Raw genomic sequence first — 18,270 nt, 5'->3', positions numbered from 1 at the left:
AAATCTGATCCCAACAAAAAGTTAAATAAACACATCGTTTCAATATTTATTGTGTGGAAATCATTCAAATCATTTTCCAATTTAAAATAATGGAAGTGTACATTTTTATTTATTTATTTTTTCAATTATGTGTTTTTAGGATACATAAAATGCTAACAATGAAATTAGTCAAGACAAGATAAACATTTTATTTCAAAAATATTAACATTGTCATTTACATTACACTGTAAAAAAAAAAAAAAAAAAAAAAAAAAAAAAAAAAAATCCCCGTAAAATTTATGGTAAAAAAATGGCAGCTGTGGTTGCCAGAACTTTACCGTAAAAAAAAAAAATGGTAGCAACATTTTAGGTTTTACAGGACAGCACTTGGTTTACTGTCTGTTTTACAGTTCAAAAAGGTATAATTTAAAGGTTTATATTGTAATAATTACGGTTCATAACTGTTTATTTTACACACTGTAAAAAAAAAAAAAAAAAAAAAATCTGTTAAATATATGGTAAAAAAAAAGCCTGCAGCTGTGGTTGCCATAAATTTACCATAAAAAATACTGTAGCAACATTTTAGGTTTTACAGATTTAACTTAATCTTACAGTAAAAAAAAAAAAAAAACATATTTCATGAACTGATATAATGTTAATTTACCAACATATTGAAGTACTAATATCTGTTTTGTCCCTTTGTAATACACTGACAACCACCAAACACAGTGGTGATGAGAGTCACATGATGAATCAAAGTTCATCACAAGCAGCTTTTCTACAAGCTGAGAAGGACAATACTAATATATAGACAGGTATACAGTGTCATTCACACAAACACTAAACTCCATCATGGTAACACACATGAAATTTTAAAAATGCAATTTTAATTTAACAACGTTAGATGTACACATAAACCCTAAGTTATTTCAACGAAAATACATCAAATGTGAAGTGTCATGCAGGGAATTGTGGGAATTTACAGTTTTCACTGTAAGTTATACAATGACTTATTTTTAACTTCCAAAAACTGTAAATTTAACAGTATTTTAGTGTAAAATTACATTACGGTTAATCACCGTATATAGTACGGAAACTTTCTGTAAACCAATTAACTGTTTTTCACTGTAGCACTTTTTACAGTTTTTTTCCATTAAAATCACGATCATATTTTTACAGTGTACTGAATTATTTTAAACACAATGAATAATTTTGTAATGTAAATGACAATGTGGAGGAAATGTTAATGATGACATAATTGTCCTGTGTAGCATGTACAGTACGTCAGCTGTTGTTGTTAAGACAAGTTAAACTAGTGAGAGTGTATTTTCTAAAGTTCACAGGACTAAAAATGCCCACAGTTGAAGAAACACCCTATAATATACAAAATGCTCATTTTCTCTCTCACACACAGAGATCTATATTTTACAGAAGGTAGAAGTGTGCCCAGAGTTGACACATGGGCTCGCTAAGGGCTCTGAGACCTCGGGTCAACCATGTGTAAGTGTGTTCATGCATCTGTGAGTGTGTGTGTATGTGTGTGTATGAATGCCTTCAGGTGCAAAGTGTGTGATACGCTGTTCTCCAGCTGTAGCAGATGTGAAAAGGAAGCCCGCACAGGGGACACAGGGCCACAGGGTCGCCAGAGAAACGACCACAGCTGTGGCCCTTCTACACACTCAAAAACATGCACACTTTCTCACCCTATCTCTCAAAGATTCAAGTTTTATTTTGATGCTACTTCTGATGAGACCAGAGACGTTTTATTCTCTAAGTTCAAGTCCATGACCTTTTTTCATCCCCCAAATGGACATAAATGGGTGATAATATAATAATATCAGTTGATGTCCAACAGCGCAGAGATTGCTTTTATCGGCCAATATACTGATAGTTGCCATTGGTGCATTGTTAATATCACTATTTGAATCAAACAAAGTTTGGGTGCTACTATTTGTTTGTTTAATGCAATACACTTTCCCTTCCATCGCTCTAATTTTCTTTTCTTTCCAGTGTGAAATTTCTGTGAAGTGCCAGTATTGGCTTATATCTGCTAGTAAACCATGGGTCAGTTGCAAAGACAACAGTTCAAGTGCAGACAACATCAATATCGGCGAGCATGTGTGCAAAACATTAGCCTTGAAATCTTAGCCCATAAATTAAATGTGTTTTACTTGGATAAATCGCTGGATTCTAAAACTGGCTTTAGAAAAATACAGTAGTTTGTAGAAAAGTGCTTTTTTGTCTTCTGTCACTGCCCTCTCTGTCTCCTCATGTCTTTCATTTGCATCTTTATGACCAAGAAATGATCTGAGGGGAAGACACATGGGCTGATCATAAATGGGCATGTGTGTTTTAGCACTCAAGAAAGTGTGTGTGATGGTGAATGTGTGTCCCAGCAAAGTGAATATATATGATTTACCTCATTTACATACTAGGTATGCTCATTAGCATGGTTGGGAACGCTGCTGGCCTCTACGCTGCAAACACGGATCTATCCATCCGCTCATGCTATGCGACTGTGTAACCCAATAGGCATAATCCTGACAATGAACTGTGCTAATCACATCTAATATGCAAATGAGATTATCTAAACTTTGGTAAACATTGGCTAATGTTGCAAAACGGGAGATTTTGGGGTTGGGGGGGTGTTGAGAGGCAAATGCAGTAAATCACTACTCCTCTCCTGTTATTTGCTTTTTTGTTTACTGGGTTTCTAACATATAAACAGTACAAACTCATTTTAGGGATTGCAGAGCATTAGGGACGTGTATGAGGTGGCCAGAGCCTTTGTGTGGCTGGATGCAAAAATGGTGGCAAAGCAATTAAATTCTCATTTAGCTCGAGCGATTAAAACAGACACAAATACAAATCATATTATGCTCATCTGGACGTGAAGGCGTATTGTGCAACAGCCTGCTGAGAGCAGTGCCTTTTCTGTTTCTTATCAGAAAGATTAATTTTTGCTGTGATGTGGCTGGTTAATTTCTTCAGCCAATAGTCATCATCGATATCACTGGTACAGTAATATATGTATATATTTGCGTATATATAAGCGATACATAATATTGAGTAACATACATTTTAGACACAATATTGCAAGTTACCTTGTATATTTTTGCACCACCAGCAAAAATAGTTCCAGAAGAACCCATATTAAAAATCAACCGCATCTCCGCACAATGCACAACAGTAGTGTTTTGTTCCTAAACAAATCAGTGTTGTGAATGATTCAGTCACTCTCTCATAAATACACTTTCATTTCTGAATGAATCAGTATTGTTGAACGAATCAGTTGAATGAATGATTGGTGGCTGTTTCTGAAATCACATACTCTGTGAGTAGGAACTTCTTTTGAATAAGTAATTACTTTGTGACTGCTAAAAAAAGTACAGTATGTTCTATATAGTATGAATGTACAGTATGTAGTCAATGTAATCTGGACATACTACATTCGCCATGTTGTCATTGTCGTGCTGTGACCTACAAGCGTCAGGCGCATCGCTTTACTGCCATTCACAAATCCTCTCCTATGGCCTCATGGGATAGTAAAGTGTCCATCATATGCACATTTCAGAATCTCGCTGTAAGTAGTAAGTCATCTGCATACTTTTTGCCTACTTTTCTATGAATACTGTGAAATCGGATATACTACACTTTTCACATACTGTTGTGTGATTTTGAATACATGCAGCCAGTGATTCATTGATAGTCACTTGTTTCATTCCTGAATGATTCATTTTAAAGGGTTAGTTCACCCAAAAATGAAAATTCTGTCATTTATTACTCACGTTCATGCCGTTCCACACCCGTAAGACCTTTGTTGATCTTCGGAACACAAATTCAGATATTTTTGGTGCACCAAAAAAAACAAAATAACGACTTATATAGTGATGGCCGATTTCAAAACACTGCTTCAGGAAGCTTCAGAGCATAATGAATCAGCGTGTCGAATCTGCAGTTCGGAGCGCCAAAGTCACGTGATTTCAGCAGTTTGGCGGTTTGACACGCGATCCGAATCATGATTCGACACGCTGATTCATTATGCTCCGAATCTTCCTGAAGCAGTGTTTTGAAATCGGCCATCACTATGTAAGTCGTTATTTTGGGTTTTTTTGCCGCACCAAAAATATTCTCGTCGCTTTATAATATTAATATTGAACCACTGTACTCACATGAACTGATTTAAATATGTTTTTAGTACCTTTATGGATCTTGAGAGAGGAAATGTCATTGCTCCCTATGTAGGCCTCACGGAGCCATCGGATTTAAACAAAAATATCTTAATTTGTGTTCCGAAGATCAACGAAGGTCTTACGGGTGTGGAACGGCACAAGGGTGAGTAATTAAAGACAGAATTTTCATTTTTGGGTGAACTAACCCTTTAATGATTTGCTCATATAGACAGTCACTTGTCACACTAGCATATCGATGTACTGCTATTATAGGTTATATTTTGAATAGGTGCTTGCAGTTACACATTGTTGTTATTAATTATTACACTGTAGCAACATGTAATTGTAAATGTTGTAATTTTTTACTGCCATGTTCTTAAACTAAGAACATGACACCAATATGATTTGCACCATATGATTTTCAATGAGACCCCCAGAAGCATGAAACAGTGTTTGAGATGACTACACCAGCACTAGACTTTCCAAGAGCTTAAGGCAGACACAGGGAGCTGTTTTCCTGTTCCTTTCCTTTTTTTTACTGTCTCTCTTTCTCTTCGCTACACATCTGGTGGGTCCGCTGACAAGCTCTTGAACTGTTGACAATAAGTTGATGGGCTAAAGCCCCCCAATAAACATCTCTGGTGCCACCTCGGCCCAGCTGCTAGTGTTTAGGGCTGAGTTGAAAGTGGCCGAGTAGCGAGGCCTGAGTGTCATTAGGCACTCTGTTTATGTCTGCATGCATGTGGCCTGGCCAGAGATTCGACACTTTTCATCACATTCTTGGGTTGCCTGCGCAGGAATCCAATTGCAAAACACATAAAAGTAAAAGAGAGACCATGAGCCCTCTCCCTGGAGTGAGCCAAAGAGCGAATCAAAGGCTATTCAAAGCTGAAACAGTGCAATGTCCTTTTTATCATGCTACATGTCTAGAAAGCATTTGTGTGTGTTTAAAGTGTGTGTGAAAGACAGAATGATTGGTCCACAATCGCTGACAAATTGTTTGGTGCTGTAAATCGGTTTATAATTACTACGTGTATACTATATGTGCTGAAAAAAGCCAATATCAGAGTTTGCGTTTGCTTCCTACTCAATTGACGATTGTTTTGAGACTGTGAAAGAGTCGTGACACTTTGAAATCAAGCAAGAATGCATTCAATTGGATTTCTGAATCCAGCAAAATATTCTCAAGGTTTGATCGCAAGAGAGAGTATTACTTCATGAACTTTTGTATTTATCTTCTCTATGTCCTTTCTACAAACCTTTGAAATGACTGTATTCACATCATGATAAAGAGTATTGTATCAGTTTTTTTCTCTCACACACAAGCTTACTTGTGATCCACCTGCTCTGAAGGCCAGTTGGTGTGGCCGAGTGTTTTGCGCTGCAGATGGCGCTGGATGAGGGAAGCTGGGTCATGCTGAAGGACTGACCACAGTGCTTCATCATACCGAGGGAAAGTGACCCTAAAGGTCACAGCACACACACAGGCTTAATTTTAGAGCAATTAATCTCCTCTCAAGAGAGTTTTATGTGTGAGCATGTGTGTGTGGGTGTGTCCTCCTGGGTCCTGTGCTGTAGTTAGAGCCGGCCGTCAGCTGTCCGGCCAAGGTGGAGGCCTAGCCATCTTATCGTCCAGGAGAAGCTTAATATGAGGAGATTAGATGGAACGGAGGAGATTACAGCTTGGCCTTTAATGCATCGTCCTCTTACCTAACAGGAACCTGATCTAAATCCACTACAGGGCAACAAGGCCATCACTCCAAGAGGATGTGTGACGTACACACAGACAGATACACACCAGACGTTGAGTGGGTGGCAAAAAAAAAAAAAAAAAAAACCCAGATGAAACAGCAATGGAAATGAAAGAGGCGGAGCTTTTGGTGAGAAAGAGTGAAAGAGTGAGGTGGGATGGAAGAGGTGTTCCCCATATAAAAGCCTCTTCACTGGTTTGGAAAATTAGCTGGGTCCTGTGGTCTACTGGAGCCTTTTATTTATTGATGTAAAGAAAGATAACCACGCCACCTTCCGTATTCGCTCCATTTGCATGAGCGAGGGAAGATTAGGAGTGAAAATCAAACCAAATAAATAAATCCCTCTTTTTCCCTCTCTTCACCTCCCCTTCCCTTCCCAGACACACACTCACCCCTCTGCCATAATAAACACTTTGCAAAAAGTCGCAACAAAGTTTATTTTTCAGACAATCACTGCCAGACTATCCAGTGGATGTATGCTATATTAATCTCAAAGCTCAAAGAACATTGTTTATTGGCTGCAAATGTTGGAAAGTAAAAGCTGCCCAACGTAACCATCAAATTAAACTGGTATAAACAACGTTGCTGTAAATGCACGCTTGTATATGTGAGTGGTGTATATGTACAGTATTTGAGAATTGAGTCATGTAGCAGCATTTTAGTGGCTTAACGTCTTCTGCAGGAGTTTGAAAGTCACATATCCACTCACGAGTCTCAGGTTGACGTCTAAATGTGGTCCGGTTTCACTGAAGTGTAAAGCAGAAGGGAATCCAATCAGTTTCGCTTACTCTGAATGCCACTTTCAATGTGTTTGAGTAGCGACGCTAAATCTTTCGTCATGATTAGTGCCACCTTCTAATGTCTATCCATCACATTAGTTTCTCACTTTCCCCTGTTCACGGTGGGCAGACACAGCACTAAATATCTTGGCACTAACAAAAAATTGAATTGAGATTGTCTTTTAAATTCTAATACAATTCTGAATTGAAATTGAGGTAGCAAATAGGATGCAGAATTGAATTTGATTTTAAATTAAGAAATTCTTATTACCATGTTATTTTAGAATTATTTATATATTAATATTTTTAATTTTATACTTTTAGTATAACATTTTATATTATATATATTCTTATTATATTTAATTATTTTTTCATTTTAATTTTAGTTTTAGTAATTTTGTTATTTGCTTTGGTAATTTTAGACATTTTTGTTTTTATATATATTTTTATTTAGCATTAATTTCCCATGGCCTCATGGGATAGTACATTTTAGTATGTAGTATTTTAACTGACACCGTGTCTACACCAGATGCAAGCGGCACAATGCGACGCAACAAAAGCAAATAGAACCCATTATAATCAATGCTGCTGTCTACACTGGATATGGTGCAGCATGATGCGATACAGCAAATAATGCCCCAGACAGTAAACTAATGCCCCGTTCTATTTCTGATGTATTCCAAGCGCCTGCGCTACTTCTGACACGAAAGAGATGCAATGGTTACTTTGTCGCGTCAGTGTGGACAGCTTCTAGCCATTGGGCCAGGACATGACAATGGTCGCATCCATTGCAGACTCAGTTTTAAACATATTTTTTAGTTAGTTGCCATGGCAACATTTCTAATTTTCATTAAATATTTGATGATGGATGGATGGATGGATGGATGGAATCATATTTAATACATTAACTTTAGTGGACCATGATGGAAGAAAACTGCATTTCCCAGAATGCTTTACTTGTGTTGAATTTATAAAAAATGCAATTCATTTCATGTGGGGTGAGGCCAATTTGATTCAAATTCACACTCATTAAAGAAAAGGGAGCCAGTTCAATTATGTACAACCCTGACGTGGACACCAAGAGAAGGGGGGACTTAAACGAGGCCACTGATGCTTTCATCCACCCATATGTGGGTGTGTGATAGTGTGTCAATAATATACACACTTAAACACACTTGATCTGCATGCTAGAGGCAGAGTTATGTTGACTGGAGGGCAGAGATGTTCGCAAACAGCCACAGTACAGACAGGAGCAGCCCTGAGTGTGTGTATCTGCTCCTTCTCCAGGAGTCCTCAACGGGGCAGAAAATGGGCATGTGCTTGTGGTCCAGTGAAGCCCAGCCTCAGCTCAGCTCTTGCACCGCTGCCCCGCTCTGCTTCCAGATGTGGCCTCAGCCGCTTTTTTCTTATGTGGATTGAAATCAGCATTATGTCAGCTTTGCACTGTGTCCTTTCCTCTCTTCTTCTCTCCATTCTCCTTTGCTGTCCTCTCCTCATTGTTTATGCAGCTCATTCGGCTAATGAACCAGTACAAGCACAAAGTGCATTTTATGAGAGAGATAGCCACATATTCACAGGGGACATAAAACCCCACATAAAAACAGTATAGATGGAACAGAGGCACATGACAGACAAGCCCCATTCAGAAAAAAAAAAGCAAGTATGAGGACTGTCTATGTCAAAAAACAGCCTCTTATTCTACGCACTGTTACTGTCTCTTTTTGTCTTCTCTTGTCCACCTGTGTCCCAGCAGCAATTAAGGACCCTGGTGGTTCCAATCATGGAATCACACGAATGGCTGAATGTGTTTATATTCAAAACTCGGAATAACTACTTTTGCATGTATATTTGTGTGTCAGTGAGCGTAAATTAGGAGGTGATTTAAGAATGTTTTAAATTGTTCATTTTAAATCCTGAATTTGAATAGAGTTAGCAAACAGAATGAAGAAATGCAATCTGAATCAGAATGTAAGTAGAATTAAAGCTGTAATTCAAAGCAATTCATATAACTAATTTTTAACTAGAAAAGAAAAGTTTACGAAGACAGATTTTGAATGTTGGCTGAACAAAGCCTTTGAAAGTTTTGAAAAAAAGTTTAAAATGCTTAAATGTTTGAATGTAGATAATGTTTGAAATGCCACCTATAGACATTTTTGGTAACACTTTATTTTAATGTCCTTGTTACATGTTACATGTAGTTACTAATAATATTAAATAGTAATTATTATTACTCAGTACTTAAATTGCACTGTAGCAAGGACACCCTAAAATTAGTTTTACCAATTATGTAATATATATATATATATATATATATATATATATATATATATATATATATCACAATAAATTTATCACAATAAATTAACGTTTGTGGACCAGGGAGGAACATACATTACTTGTGTTAGATGTTAGATTTCTTTGCATTTCTCATTCTGTCGTTCCAATATATACATATATATATATATATATATATATATATATATATATATATATATATATATAATTTCACTTCCCAGAATACATTACTTGTGTTAGATTTCTCATTCTGTCATTCCGGTTCAAATTCCAATTCAACTTCCTTTTACAGTAAAAATTACGGTAAAAACTGTAATATTGTGAAACATTATTACAATTTAAAAATAAATGTTTTCTACTTTAATATATTTTAAAATGTAATTTATTCCTGTGATGGCAAAACTGAAATTTCAGCATCATTACTCCAGTCCTTAGTGTCACATGATCCTTCAGAAATCATTATAATATGCTGATTTGTTGCTCAATAAATATTTCTCATTATTATCAGTGTTGAAAACAGATGTGCTGCTTAATATTTTTGATGAATAGAAAGTCCAAGGAACAGCAATTATGTAAAATAGAACATTTTTGTAACAATGCAAAAGTCTTTAAATCTTAGCACTTTTAAATGATTCTTTGCTAAATAAAAGTATTAATTTCTTTAAAAAGAAATCTTACTGACCCCAAACTTTTGAACAGTAGTGTAGGTGTAGGTATAGATGTAGATATAGATGTAGGTCAGTTTATCAGGGCAGCTTTACCCTATACGATAGGGGGAAAAAAAGAGAACTCTTATATATATATGTATATATATATATATATATATATATATATATAACTCACTTCTTTGTCCATACAGTATATCTATAAGCTTTTGTTCTGATTGTTCTGATTTTGTACTTACCAACATTACTGCTTGTATTTGCCATCACATTTTATCTTCTCAAGTGGGTTTATTTCCTCCAGAGGAGACCTTTGTGCTGCACTGTACACTCACAAAGAAACAAAGAGCGATATCTCATAAAACATAACAGAATTACAGCCTGAATGAACACACACATACACAATCATACATAAATATGAGCCACACACATTCTCTCATTGGGTTTTGCACTCATGCAGGGCCTTTATGGAGAGACATGAGTAAAACCAAATCAATACAGAAGGCCATACTGATGAAGAATGAATCTGAAAGTGATTATATCTGTAAACAGTGATCAATATGGAAGCTGTTGAGCAGAGTGCGAGATAAAACCAGCCTCGATAAATTCTCCATCACTTCACTGTCCTTCACTGGAGCTTAATAGAATCAGTATGCAATCACAGCGCCAAAGTCATTTTCAACAATATGTTTTACTATCACTGTCACCAATTGAAAGCAGTTCACTCGTTTTACGTTTGAGAAAGCGTAGTTGCTAAAGGCAGATCGTTGTTTATATGTTTTGCATGATCTGTTGTTATTTCTGGTAAATGGTCATCGTCTGACTGCTCATCTCTATCTCTCCTCCGTTTCTCTCTCGACCTGTCTGCGGTGCTGTGATTCGGGTGAAGATGGTGGACTCGTGACAGATCAGGGCATTCAGGCTGGTGACATTCCTCCTGGCGAGCAGATCCATCCTGGGCCGGGGGTGAAAAATGCAGCGCCGCGCTGCTGCTCAGCTGCAGATGAATGGAGCTATCTGTCTTGTCACGAGGGGTCGGCGGGAGAGGTTACAGCCCAACTGTACCTGGTCTCCGGTGCTGACGCCTGCACACCGCTTTCCTTTACAAGGGAAGAAACAAAAAAAAAAGAAGAGAGGGAGGGAGAGAGAAAACAATCCTGCCCCATCAAGCACTTCTTCAGTCCCTCCAGAGCTCATCTCACTTCCCATCATCCCGCAGTCCTGCTGCCCTGAGAGCAGGCTTTGACACATCTATATGTTTTTCCTTCTGACCTTTCAACGTCCTTTCTGTCAGCGCCTGTAAACCATAAGCTGATGTATGAGGGCAATTTTTAGCGGTGCCACTTGTATCTGAGTGATTGCGCAAACTTTACATTTGGGGGGCCTGCCACCCTGCCACCTCCTCAACATCTCTTTATTTGCTTTGCTTGAGATTGAGGCAGAGAAACTGAAGGGAAGGAATAAAAAAAGTGGATAGGGGAGGGGATGGTGGAGTCCATTCTCAACAACCCCCAGGCAACAGGCCTGCACTTTATCAGTCCAGCTAGCTGAGCCCCCAGGCCAGGCCTGACCAATCACACCTCAGAAGCACATATTTGAACAAACAAACCCTGTACAAAGGCTTCATGTGGAGAAACCAGAGAAATGCTTAACTTTCATTGAAATACTGATCCCACATATTAATATCTAATCCTAATGCATCCAATCCAGCGTTTTTCAAACGTGGGCTGAAAGGGGGGTTAGCAACAATTTATAAAAGCTTTTTTGCCATTTTTTAAATGTGCAATTAAAAAAAAAATGTTTAGCAATGTCAAAGTTAATGTGTTGAGATGTTAATTTTATTTAAAGCAAAAAAACACCAATCAATCAAAAAAGTAATATGATTTTGATTATGATATTGTTTTTGGGATGTCAAAGTTAACATGCTAACTTAAGTTCTATCATGACAACTCTGAAGATTTTTAGCATGGTAATGGATAAGACAATGTTAATGTATTTGGTCTTGATGGAATAGATCTGCTACGCTGCTGCTGAATTGCTGCTGCTGCTGCAGAACAAGTATAGGAACTTGCTACTGCCAATACATATGCTGATACGCTGCTGTGCGTAAGACATACTGCTGCTGTATAAATATATATAATTTCCCAGCAGGTCTATACAGGTGGAGCTGGGGAAGGTGGAGGGTTTCAGAGGAACTCTGAAGGCGTGCTGCAAACTGCTATAGTGAATGCTAGCCAGCCATTTAAATGTTGTGAGCAGAAAGATCATTGGCTGCAGATGCGACATGAACCAATCAGCTTATGCAAAGTAGTTAACACTGTGAATATCATCAGTTTGCATTAAGGACCCATCAGCCTGTTCCATCTAGAGTTTCCTGACAGAACTAGGCACATATTAGTTTTATTTTAAAAATTAATGCAAAATTCTAAAATTGAGGTAGTATAGATAAGTAAATAGTGGGTAGGGGGAAATATGCTGTTAATTTAAATATTTTCTAGATAATATTTTAATAATTTGCTACAATGACAAAATAAAAGCCAATTATTTAACTCAGGAAATGACTTATCTTTATAATGTCCTACTTAATATTTTTCTCATACGGTATAAATGTAATTAAAAATGTCTTCTAAGGGGAGTTCTTTGCAAGGGGATCATCATATTTGTGGGTCCTTGGTAAAAAAAAAATGGTAACACTTTATACAATAAGGTTTCATTAGTTAACATTAATTAACTAATTTAGTTATCATGAAATAAGAATGAACAGCGTTCATTTCAACATTTACTAATACAATATGGAAATCAAAAGTTGTATTTGTTAACATTAGTTAATGCACTGTGAACTAACATGAACTAACAAAACAATGAACGACTGTATTTTTATTACCTAACATTAACAAAGATGAATAAATACTGCAACGAATGCATTGCTCATTGTTAATTAATGCATTAACTAATGTTAACAAATAAGACCTTATTGTAAAGTGCTACCTTAAAAAGTTTAAAAACCTGCTCTAATCTGATTGAATGAGCATCCTAAGACTGTAATATGTTTTCTCTTGCTTTAGAGTAGTTCTCTTGTTTGAATATATGTCTGCTACTATCACAGTAGCTTCATCAGATACACTGTAAAACATGTTTTTTCGAAATTGTAAAAAAAAAAAAAGATTATTTCAGTATGTTTTAAAAGAAAATATTATTTCAGTCTTTCTATTCAGAATTTCATGATTTACTCAGTATGTTACTTGCAGATTCTTTGTAATTCTTTGTAAAATTTACTAGCAACTTCTGAGTGAACTTCTTCTTTTCAGAGTTTAGGCCTTTTGCCATGACTCTCAGAGATATTCTAATTCTTATTTGTCTACAATCTCCGAGCAGTGTCAACCATAATCCAAAAAATAAATGATGCTGTTCCTCTCCTGTCCTGTGGTAGATGCTGCAGAAAACTTGTGTGCACAAGCTTCACATTGTCCCATTATCCTCAGTGTTTGCCACTGTGAACATTTTCTGGTGACATATGTTTACTGTCACATCCTGAACACTCAGGTCAGCTGCCTCTCTACTCTTCTCATCACAAACTCTGACAGCCTAACAAAGCAGTCATTAGACAGCCTCTCAGACACGACTAGCGCACCCTCTTTACTTTAGGGAAGACTAGCATAACAAAAGAAGCAGAGAGTTAGTATCTTCCCAAAACAAACACAAAAAAAACACAACCTCACTCATCTCTTTCTTTCTTTCTTTCTTTCTTTCTTTCTTTCTTTCTTTCTTTCTTTCCCTCCCCTGGTTCTTGGTCTTCATATTTATAATTTAGCATTATGACATTTTAATTTGTGCAACTTGAAAATAGTACTTTCAGTAGTATAAATATGGAGTGCCACTCCTGTGAGAAAAGCCTTTTTTACTTTAGTAGGTTAAAACCAATACAAACAAAACTGGAATTATTAATTATAAAAAAGGAAGGAGAGAAAGGCAAAATCCCTACATTTCAATATCATTTGCATTTCGATTTCAAGTCGGATTTTCAGCAACTTGACTGTTTTCCCTCCTCTTGCGTTCTCTCTAATATCTTGCAGGATCAAAGGCTTTCATTAGGTTTAACTCCTCCAAGCATTGTTTGCCTCCCAGGACTACAACAAAGTTCCCTCAGTGTGCCAGATTCAGAAGAATAAAGAATTAGTTATTCCTGGACTAATTTGACATCAAACAGTGGAGAGTAAGATAAAAGTGACAATGGTGACTGGGGAAGATTAGCCATATGTTTCCACAGGCACCCAGGACAGTGAAGCTCACACTTTCACACTTAAAAAACACACCTTTTGCATGAGAATGATGGCTAATAATAATAATAATTATTATTATTATTATTATTATTATTATTATTAAATTATTATTGTTATTGTTGTGTGACTTATAGACATACTTATTTTATCAGGCTTTCTGAGATTGATTAGGTTAGATAAATGTGAGATTTGCTGTATGATGGATGATTTATTGTTGTTGTGCTTTGTTGTTATTTTATTTTTGTATGATTTTTAGAGTTATATACTATTTATGTACAGCAATTTGGTCCATTTTTATGGTTTTGAATGTGCTTTATAAATAAAATTTGAGTTGAGTTGTTTTATTAATCTTAATCTTATTATTATTTACTCTATTGAGTTTTCAAGAATTTAATATTAACCTATACTACTAATAAAAATAATCATAATCATTGCATTTTTAATAATATTTAATAGTAATAGGCTTTTTTCAGTTAATAGAAATACCTCACGTTTACATTTTATTTCCATCTTTTTTTAATATTAAATCCCTGCCAACTCCCAGAGAGTAATGAATTAAGATATCTTATATGTCCAGGATATACTGTGGATATCTCTGTGGAATCGCACCTTTATTACAGCTGGCTGGATGAAATCTTCATTCAGCTCCCTTCATTCACTCAGCTGCCATTCTTACAGTCCTATAAAATAATTATATCCTAGAATTACAGGTTTTTAATCTAAGGCATATGCAATTACTCATTGAGATAAGTTGTCTTAATATGATCTGTCTGCTTTGAATAACTTGGTTTACGTTCTTGATCCTGGTATCATTGTGGTCCTGGTATTCCCTACATTATAGAGACCAAATGTCCCCATAAAGATAGTAACACCAGTCTTTTTTTTTTTTGGTCCCCATGAAGAAAACAGCTTATAAATCATACTAAATTATGCTTTTTGAAAATGTTAAAATGTAAAAAGTTTTCTCTGAGGCTTTAGGGGTAGGGTTAGGTGTGTGTGTGTGTGCGTGTGTGCATGCTTGTTTTTGTGATTTATGAAGACACAAATTTGTATAATGACATGGGTATTACACAGGTATCACGATGTAAACATGAAATATGAGGACATTTCATATTTAAAAACATACTAAATGTTTTTTTAAAAATTAAAAAATGCAGAAAGTTTTCTGTGATGGGTAGGTTTAGGAGTAGGGGTAGTGTAGGGGGATAGAATATACAGTTTGTACAGTATAAAAACCATTACGCCTATGGAATGTCCTCACTTTGATAGTAAAACAAACCTGTGTGTGTGTGTGTGTGTGTGTGTGTGTGTGTGTGTAGTAAGGCCACAGCTGAAGGAAGCAGAACACATGTTCACAGGGGTGTGTATCCTGAGGACAGTTTTTAGGACCCAGGTCTCCTTCAAACTCACCTCAGCCTTTACCTTCCTCTGAGCAAAACACACAAAAAAAACTCCTATCATGAAGTGCATGCACACACACACACACACACACACACACACTCACATACTCGCATGAGCACAGGTCAAACCTTGTTTAGACTACATAACAGTCAATCATAACATTTCTGTAAAGAGAAGCATTTCATCTGTCTCTGACTCTAAGAAGTGAAGTGTGCAGATTATTATTTTCTATACCTTGTAAAATGACTGATCATGGAGAAAAAGCTGAATGAGTTCAAATGAGCAGTCGGAGAAATAATTACCTGAATTCTCATAGTGTAATTTTCTGTAATCGTCAATAATACGAGATCTCGGGAGCCCTACTGCTAGGCTAGACTAAATAATTGTGATTTGATTCAGTGGCACTTCCTGTAGATATAGATCTTTCTCTTTAAGAGGCCAGTACCTGACAAAAAGCTTAAAGATTAATTTGCATAATGAAGTTTGACAGGAAAATGATTTAATTACAGAATTTTTGAACTGCTTCCCTCAATCTCTCTCACTCTCATTCATAATCAGATTTATACACACACATACACAAACAATTAACAGATGGTATCACAGACAAAATTGCAAATGTACTCCTGTTAACCTCTACCAGCCTTTCTGCTGTTCTGAAACTGCCACTGTATATTTATATTTTTCCCCATGTCTTTTTTTTTTTTTTTAATGTTCTGGATATGTATGTTTGCAGGATCCAAAATTAATTGTCACTGAGCTCCAAATGCCAGAAAATTGGCTTGTGTGAGTAAATAAACATAGGAACTGCAACATTACATGAACTCTTGTTGATGTTGTGTAAGTTTCAAATCAAATACTTTTGTGTTTTCTAACAATTTTAGGAGGAAAATTTACCATCAGATCAGATTTTTATCTATTACTTCAAGTGGTGACGCATTTGGAATATTTCTCACTGTAAGCCACCAAATAAAAATATTGTTAATTTGTGTTTTTGAGAGTTACTACAAATATTTAATAAAAAAAAAAACACCTAAATAATTACTAAAATATATATTTTAATAAAAGTTTCATGCAAAATATCCAAATGTGTAGTAAATTTATGGCCTGTACATTTTCTCAATCCATCTCCATTTGAAAGTCAAATTTGGACCCTGTGTGTATGTTGTGCGGCACAAAGAGCGTGAGATGGTAAGAAAGCTCTGAGATGGAGATTAGACAATATGGAGAAGAGACACAGAGTGAGGAGTAAGTGGAGGTGTGGAGGGGCGTAGAGGGGAGGGCACGGGGGCAGAACAGTCATCAGATGAGGAAGATGATGGGCCGCATCCCCAAGAGCTGCCAGATGGCACAGGATCAAAACCTCCAGAGGGGAGTAACAAACACAAATATTTGTTCGCATGCTGCTCCGAAACAGAAACGCATGCAGACAAGCATACGAAAACACACACATGTGCACAGGCACAGACAAAAGCCACATTTCCCTTGTGTCTCGCAACAAAGTCGTCTGTCTATCTATCACAGTATCTTCAGTCCTTCATTGTAGACAACCGCCTGGTTTTGTTTATCTATCTTACAGTCATATTTCCCTCTCCATCTGTATCTATCACTTCTTTAGGATGTTTAGCATAAACCCCCACCCCCAATTCTTTTGAATATTCACATCTGTCACATAAATTGTGTGTAAAAATAATTCTCAAACATATAAAAAGAGTTATGGTTACCTCATTTCCTATACAGTTCACTTCTCAAGGCCATATGAGTCACTTTCATAGTTTCGCACATTAGCATATTCAAAGTTCAGCTGGAGGGATTGGTCATTCCCACAGAGACCTGGTCTGGCCGACGCTCTTGCCCATGAACTTGGCTGCGCATAAGAATAACGTCTATGAATATGAATCACATCATTTTGTTTGTCTCATCAATGCAGACACCCTTGGTTCAAAGACCCTGGTCTGTGCATCTTCAGGGGTGCAGATTCAACGATTTCCTCTTTCCTGCAGAAAACTGTCCCGGGCCTGTGATAAGTTGGACAGAAATTCATGGGAGATTACCAGACGGGCCTGCCAAGCGCCGCGGCAGCACCCGTAATAGATACGCTTCGGCTCTAAATCCTAAAAGGCCCCGCTACATCTGTCAAGCACGCCCTGAGAAGTCTCCCCCAGTTCAGATGTTATCACCACTACGCCTGCATCAAAAGATTTAGTGTCCACCCTGGAGGATGGTTATGTAGCACAGTTTGCAGGGCAACACAACAAGTCGGCCAGACCTGGGGGAGAGTGGGGAAGGAGGAGTAGAAAAAGAGGGTGGGTTGAAGAAGAAAGATAACCTGGAGATAGCACACAAAAAAAGGCTGCTGGAGGAAACAGGGAGGGAGGATGAGAGAAAAACGGTGGCGGCATATAGTACAGTACTCCCCCCTTCGCCCTCATCTGTCCAACTGCCTCCTTTTCTCCACCACCACCAGGAGAGAGAGAAGCCAGGTCCACTAGACCAGCGAGAGACATAAAACAGCAGAATAGAGGTAGCGCGAGAGTGGAAGAGAGCGATAAGGAGAAGAAAAAGGGAGGAATAGAGACAGAGAGATAACAGAGTTTGCCTCTGTGTGAGTCTGTAAGTGCCAGATAGAGCGGGCGATAGTGTGTGTGTGCGAGTGTGTGTGAGATGGCAGCTCTCTTTCCCCCCTTTTCTTGGACTCCAGCTCGACTTTAATCTGTAGCCTTACCAGATCATTACAGGGCTACTAGGCCTCTGGGAGCTCGGGGAAAAAACTGACACGAGCTGTCTTCTCCTCTCCCCAGCACTGCTTCATCTGGGCTCTATTAAAAAATTTAAAGAGCCTCCAGCAGGTTCTTAGCCCTGAAAATGGACAGTATCCAAGGAAGAGCGCAAGAGGGACCGAAGCCGGGGGGGGGGCTTGAGAGTCAGGCTGCGGCCTGAGCGAGCGCGAGCCC

At 37.4% G+C, this 18,270-nt stretch overlaps 1 long non-coding RNA gene across 7 annotated transcripts in view; it reads left to right on the top strand.

Annotated features, from left to right (window-relative positions):
• LOC127524685 (uncharacterized) overlaps nt 1–13,057 on the top strand; it is a 387,968-nt gene extending 374,911 nt beyond the window's left edge. For all 7 annotated transcript variants that reach the window (XR_007933128.1, XR_007933122.1, XR_007933126.1 and 4 more), the window contains one exon: nt 10,528–13,057. This is a non-coding gene — a long non-coding RNA (uncharacterized LOC127524685). The remainder of the gene's footprint in view (nt 1–10,527) is intronic.
• Nucleotides 13,058–18,270: the final 5,213 nt, after the last annotated feature.

This window comes from Ctenopharyngodon idella, chromosome 13, assembly GCF_019924925.1.
Source record: "Ctenopharyngodon idella isolate HZGC_01 chromosome 13, HZGC01, whole genome shotgun sequence".
Lineage (NCBI taxonomy): Eukaryota > Metazoa > Chordata > Actinopteri > Cypriniformes > Xenocyprididae > Ctenopharyngodon > Ctenopharyngodon idella.
This window is presented reverse-complemented; position numbering and strand designations above follow the sequence as displayed.